Consider the following 7,434-nt stretch of genomic DNA (forward strand, 5'->3'; position numbering starts at 1 on the left):
TAAGGAATTATTACAGTTTTGGTCTCATTGACTCAAATATAACAAAAGTGCATTTTGTGCTCAGTGCTCACAGCTGTATTGAACTTTACTACACTCTGACTCTATGCAATCCCAAACTGCGCAAGGGTCTTGTTCATAGCCAAGAAAGTTAGAATTTCTACATGTCTTGGAGAAAGGCTTGCTCTCTTTGGAGAGCAGATGTTCCCTGCTGCAGAGAAAAATCCGCTCCGATGCTGTCTGTCACCAACATGTTCAGTCTGGACTCAGTCAGGACGTTTGCTTGCTGAGGTGTGCATGTAGCTGGCTTTGTAACAAAGTCGTCCATTGAAGTAGAACCTACTTGTTTAGCACTGATACATAACGTTAGAAAATGTTAGCGTTACCACATTTCCTATTCAAACACATCACTGTTGTAGCGTTACAGAAAACCCATGAAATATGTGTGCTAAGGGCGGCTAATGAATCAAAACGTCATCGCTAATGCTAACGTTTACAGCTATATGAGTAAGTAGTAAGTTAGCTCTGTTTACGCTAATATTAGCCGCTAACTACCCAGTTAGCTTACCGAGACGGCGGTCCCTCTTCATCGTTGCCACAACCTGCTTCTGTTTCAGGTGCTCGAACATCGTAGTTGTGCTGCCGTGGAAGGCAACTTCTGTCTTGCAGATATTGCATTGCACACTTTTCTCTTTTGTTTTCGTAAAATGCTCCCACACTTTTGTGGTCTGGTGCCGCCGGGTAGCCATGACACCGAGCCCCTCTGGTATAACTTCCGGTGACATTACGGCTGGCCCTGATTACCTCTACTGCGCAGGTGTGTCAAGGACAGAAAGGCAGGCGTGGCCGTGGAGGTGCCGCAGCAGTTTTGAGAGAAAAACAAAGATTAAAAAAAAAAAAAAGACGCGTCGACTACTAAATTAGTTAAATTAGACATAATCGTGTCTAGTCGACTAATCGTGGCAGCCCTAGTCACAAGTGAATCATGTTAACTATTTAACTATTGTAACGATACAAGAAGAAATAAAGACGACCAAAGGAAAACAATGAAACAATGAAGACAAGTGAATGAAACAATGAAGACAAGTGAATTATTGCGCAAATTTTTAGGTAGCTGACCACGTTACTCTGTTGCTCAGGTAAGACTGATCACACATACGAGAGTCAGGAACAGACCCAGACCTCCACATCAGACATACAGTCTGTAGCATCACACATGATCTGGACAGATGTTACTGTATCGATGATGCAGTCCTTAACATGTTGAAACAGTAGTCAGTCTACATGTGCCTTGATGGGTATGTGGGTACCATCTGTGCAGCCAATAACATTGGGAAATCCTAAAATAAATTAAATTCAATAAAGTAATCCAATTCTGAGGTTGCAGCACAATGGCATTATGAAAATACCATTTTAAATTCATCTATCAGATTTCTATATCATCACCTGCAATCCTGTAGAACTCCTCCTTGATGATTCTGATAGATTTATGTCCGGGGAAATAGAAAAAAACTGGGGTAAAAGTTTCAAGGCAAGGCACTCTGAGCATCTCTCACATTGTATAGAAAAACTACCGTTTGCAAAAAACAAAAAAAAACAAAAAAACTGACCGTAACGCTACATATGTGAGGATGGATCAGATCGTGGATATGTATGTGTGTGTGTGTGTGTGTGTGTGTGTCTGTGTGTGTGTGTGTGTGTGTGTGTGTGTGTGTGTGATGTGGTATCGATCATAAAGGGAACTGTCTGAATATGATGGGACATCTGAACGCGATACAAAAATATTTCATTCATTCGGAATCGTTCCGGAACAGTTCAAGACCCGGTGCCGCCCCAGTCCGTCGCAGACCCGTTCCGGAGCCGCTCATGAAGCTGCGGACCCGGTCCGGAACCGTTCATGAAGCGGTTCATCTGGCCCAGATCCTTTATTCAAAATGGCTCATTTGGCCATAACTAGCAACAGAAATATCCAACATCAACATTGTTCAGAAAAAGCTTGAATACTTCCCTTAACCAGTCTTCCCTTAGTAATACTGTACTATAAATGGAAAAAATGAAACACAACCATGAATTGTATCCAAAGCATTTTACTGCCACGTCTCTCTGGGAAATCAATTACAAGAGAATATGATTGCTAATCATGATAGACATGAAAACCAAACAAGATAACATTGCTTTAACGTAGAAACTGGTGGGCCCTCATCTGAAGTACCAGGACGTCTCTGGAGTTCCCCCTGTCAGCTGAGAGGTTGAACCAGCAAATTGCACGTCTAATTATGTCTTCAGTCCCAGCACAGCCGTGTCTCTTTTACAGCATCTGAAATCACACAAAACAAATTTTTACACAAAATTCCATGGACTCAGACAACAGTTGTAACGTCTTAAAAAGATGTGTATAACCATTGGCTTATCAAGTGACATTTTGCTGCCTGACATTAGCCCCCATTTGCTTTGTTGACAAAACCCAGGAAATCTCATGTTTGAAAAGTGAATTTAAATCTATAGCCAGATACTAGTTGGTTTAACTCAGTGTAAATGCTGAAAACATGTTGTTTCTAATTTCTCTTGTTGCGGCTGATGAATGACCAAATGACGAAACAGCCGCCGCAGCGCGGGCTAAACATCGTATCGCTGCACACCGATCGACACTTAGTCATACAGTATTTGAGTGCCCGTAAAACAGAGACAATAACACAGATTACCAAAATGTCAAATGCATTCACATTACTGTACAACCAAAGGCGTTCAAAAGTCAACCACTACAAGTAACTGATGAACACAGGTGAGTGGCATTAATTATTGATTTCTGAAGACACACCCATAGTGCCACTCCTCCAACCACAAGCCAATACCAACACACGCACAATCAAGGCACCTGCAAATTGGTCTAAACTAAATGAATGGCGCCTACAACTCTATTTTACTTGTTCTGACATGACAGCTCCACACACACCTGAACTGAATTTATTCTAATGTGGTCCTTCAGGACTGGATTAAAGTCACTGAGCAAGGCATGTAGCTAATGTTCAGTTCAGTTCACCTCCCGGACATAAAAACATTGTCCAAAATTTTGAAGTTAACTTTAGCTAGTTACCTTAATCTGGGCTTGTGCTAGCCATTCGCCACTTTGCCATAGGCAAAGTAAATTCCAGATTGGCTACAAGGTTTTTATTCTTATTTTTTTTTGTTCTTATTTTTACGGAAAAAAGGCTAAAACTTTTTCGCTCGCTAGTGCCGCTATTTCCGCTAGCGCCACTCGCTAGCGCTGCTCGCTAGCACCGCTATTTTTGCTAGCGCCGCTATTTTTGCTAGCGCTGCTATTTCCGCTAGCGCCACTAATTCTGCATGCCGCCGGAATTTAGCCGAAACATGCCAACGGAAATAGCCGAACTCACCCGAATGCTCCTGATCATTAAATATGCACTCGGGTCATGACCTCCTCTCGTCCAAAAAAACCCAAAAAGATTCTATTTTTTACAAGCTAAACCCGCGAATTGGTGTACGACAAGGCGAGGATGATCGATCGAAAGAAATTAAGAATCCAGTGTTATATAGTGGAGTTTGTTGTTCAATTAGGATTTTAACACAAATTGTGAATGCTGAGAGGGGGTAGGAGTGGTGACAGACCGATCAGAAGGTAAGTGAAAGATGTTATCAATACTTTTTGTAGTCTTAGACTTTTGATCCCTATGACCGACAGGAATAACCAGCGATGCATGTAAATGTGTATTCACCTCGCTTGCTATTTTATATGCCTTTTTAGATTGAAATGAAAAATCATATTATTGAATAAAAGGTAACGCGCCTCCAGGGGTTTTCTCCCTTCTCTCTTCCGTGGAGGTGAATCTGGCTGGGCAGTAGCCTTCCTCTTTTCTTTAAGAAGGAACCTGTCCATTGTCAGTTGCTTCTGCTTCAAGATAGTGGAAATGGTTGACTTTGCCATTTCGTACTGCGACGCGAGGTCGTACACTCGTACACCACTTTCATATTTTGCTATAATTTCCGTACGTCTTTGCGTACGTAATTTGCGTACGTGTTACTCCGTTGACGTTCTGAGTCGAACTGATGCTTACCCGCTGGCCGAGGAGCGCGTTCGGGTCAACTCGGCTAGTCGAGTACCGAAAATCTGTTCAGGTCCGATACATTTTCTACTCGAATTTTTTGGTCGAGCACCAATTTGGTCGAGTATAGAGGCGGTCGAGTACAGAGGTATCACTGTACGTCTAAAATATGGAGTTATTTCTACAACCTTACGTCGGTAAAACTTTCTGTCCGATAAAACCAGAAAATTAAGCCGCGCAAGCTGTGGTGAAAAGGGGCGGAACCAAAAGAAACCCTGAGTTTGAGGAGTAAAACCTGCTCCCAACTACTGCTCCCTGCTCCCCAGTTTAGCTTCAGAGAGTCTGTAACTGCGGCAAAAAACCTAGAGGTTCAGTTTAACTCTCTTCATGAAGCAGATCTGGGTCACAGTTCTAACCCTGGGTTAAATTATCTCCCTTCGTAAAACCGAAAACCCTGGTTTTCCCTGATTTCAGGGTTAACTTACCAAGGTTTTCCACTAAACCTTCTTTGTGAAACAGGCCCATTGTTTTCCTTCCTCTTTGCTCTGCTGTAGCGGTAAACTCAAAGTGGCAGCGGCACTTCCAGGTGCGCAGCCACAATAGGTAAACAAACAATCTGATTGGCTAAAGTGAGTGGAGCTATTACCAAAGAGGAGGAGCAGCGCCCGCCGTCTGCTCTCTTGAATTTATCAGAGTGGTCACGGGTCTGGACAGAACCATCACGCAGTCCAGATCTGTACCGCTGTCCGTCATTTGGTGTCCCATGCTCTATGCATATGTGCTAGTCCTTATGAAAACTTTTATGGAATTAATCAGATTGCTGATTTGCTATGCACAGGTATTGAGACGCTGAAAGGGAATGTGAAGGCAGCTGAGGTTGATGGGCTCATCAATACATGCAGATGAAATGGCACATGGATGCAAGCATACAGTATAGTTATTTAATATAAATGCATACATTGGTTTGAAAATGGAATGACTCACTGCACTGGAAACACCTACCCCCATCACAGAGATATTATCCACACACACATTCAACATACATTTTCAGTATCAAAAGCTGGATTGTTCCATCATAATTGATTTCCTTTTATGTGTGGAGTGCACTGTGAATAATGAAATCCCAACAATAACAGCAGGGTGTGTGTGTGTGTGTGTGTGTGTGTGTGTGTGTGTGTGTGTGTGTGTGTGTGTGTGTGTGTGTGTGTGTGTGTGTGTGTGTGTTTTATACATGCACACACATGGCCTGTACACACCACTATTCTCCATTCTGGCACAACTACAGAGCATAGTGCATCAGTATACATTCGCATACTAATATCGAGTTTTATTATGGTGCTGTGCATCTACAATACCCTTTACACAATTAATTGGTGTGAAAAATATTTAAAGCAGCAAAACACTACAATTCAATGTCTGTTTTTTATTTTTCCTTTTGTACTTGAAAATTAGATATTTTTTTTATCCACCAGTGAACTAATATCAACAAAGAAATGTGTTTGTTTTTTGTTAACAGGGTTACACTAGAATTACCTGAAATGATTGAATTGAGCTGAGAATGCACCTAAGAGGAATAATTTCAGTCTGGAAGCACTTTTTCACCATTTTGGCAAATGTGATTACACAAATTGATCAAAACAGATCTCATGTCTCACCCAGGGGTCGGCATCCGGAGCCACACACAGTTCTTTAGCGCCCTGTGGCTCCCTGGAGATTAATCACAAAATTTAAAAAAATTATACTTAAAAGAAAAAAATAGATATTCTACTCATAGCTAAAAATTATAGAGCTCATACAAATCAATTATTTATTAAATCTAAACTACTGAAAATACACGATATCATAAGCTATAAAACTGCACAGCTTATGTATAAAGCAGCCAATAAGCTACCAACTAAGAGGAACCACAGCAGAAGAAATCAAGAACTACATAAAAAACGTTTTTATTATCTTTTACTGGTGTAAAACTTTGGAACAAACTGGTCAACAAGTCTAGGAACTCTATTTGCCTTTAAAAAAGCTTTTAAAAACTTGACTTTGCAAGGTTATATTTCTGACACAAATGATGGTTAATATCTCAGATTGGTATGGCTTATTAAACTTCATGTGTCATGCCCATGGAAAAATATCACTGTGACCTCAGTGCAGCAAACGAGACAGTGAACTGATAAAGACATGTGCCAACTCACACGTCTATTGGACTGAATGGACGATTCAAAACAACAATGTACCAAAATCAAACAATTTAAATGTGATACGTAATGTATGAATCTGTTTGATGATGTGTTGTTATGAGAGAGATGTTGATTTAGGGGATGGGAATTTTACAAGCCAATGGTTTCTACCTGTCAACCTTTTTTTTAAATTTTCAGATGTTGTTGTTGATGTTCCAAAACTGATGAAAGTGAAGTCTTCTGCAGTAACAGGTCTGGAAAAAGAAAAAAGTGACTGAATAAATAAAAAAAAATCTTTACAAACAAGCCTATAAAACATTTTTAGTGAAGATTTTTTCTTTTCTTGAATATGACTGTAGAGGCTAAGCCACACTTGAAGCCACTGAGGGTTCCACCGCTGGAGTAGTTGACAAATTGACGCACTTCCTCAATCAAGATCCGACACGCCAAACTTTTGCGTTAAAATTCTGTTTATTTTTCATTTAACTTGTCCAATAGTTGACATCAGAATATCTCAATATTTGGCATTTCACGGTCTTCAGGATTTTTAATGTAGCCACAAAAGGACACAATGTAGCCACAAGAGGACACAAGCCAGTGTCTTCTTGTGCCGGTCCCAAGCCCGGATAAATACAAAGGGTTGCGTCAGGAAGGGCATCCGGCGTAAGACTTTTGCCAAATCAAAGATGCGAATCAAACCTATGACTTCCATACCGGATCGGTCGAGGCCCGGGTTAACAACGACCGCCATTGGCGCTGTTGACCTACAGGGTGCCGGTGGAAATTGGACTACTGTTGGTCGAAGAAGGAGAGGAGGAAAGTATGTCTGCACGAAGAGAGAGAAGAGGAACGCCAAGAGTATAGGACTGAGAGTAGGGATGTTGAATGTTGGAACTATGACAGGAAAAGGTAGAGAGTTGGTTGACATGATGCAGAGGAGGAAGGTAGACATACTGTGTGTCCAGGAGACCAGGTGGAAAGGTAGCAAGGCTAGAAGTTTAGGAGCAGGGTTCAAGTTGTTCTATCATGGTGTACAGTATATGGGAAGAAAAAATGGAGTAGGAGTTATCTTGAAGGAGGAGTTATTTAGGAATATCCTGGAGGTAAAAAGAGTGTTGGATAGACTGATGAGTCTGAAGCGAGAAATTGAAGGTGTGATGTTCAGTGTTGTTAGTGGGTATGCTCCACAGGGAGGATGTGAG

This window comes from Antennarius striatus, chromosome 2 (genome assembly GCF_040054535.1).
Source record: "Antennarius striatus isolate MH-2024 chromosome 2, ASM4005453v1, whole genome shotgun sequence".
Classification (NCBI taxonomy): domain Eukaryota; kingdom Metazoa; phylum Chordata; class Actinopteri; order Lophiiformes; family Antennariidae; genus Antennarius; species Antennarius striatus.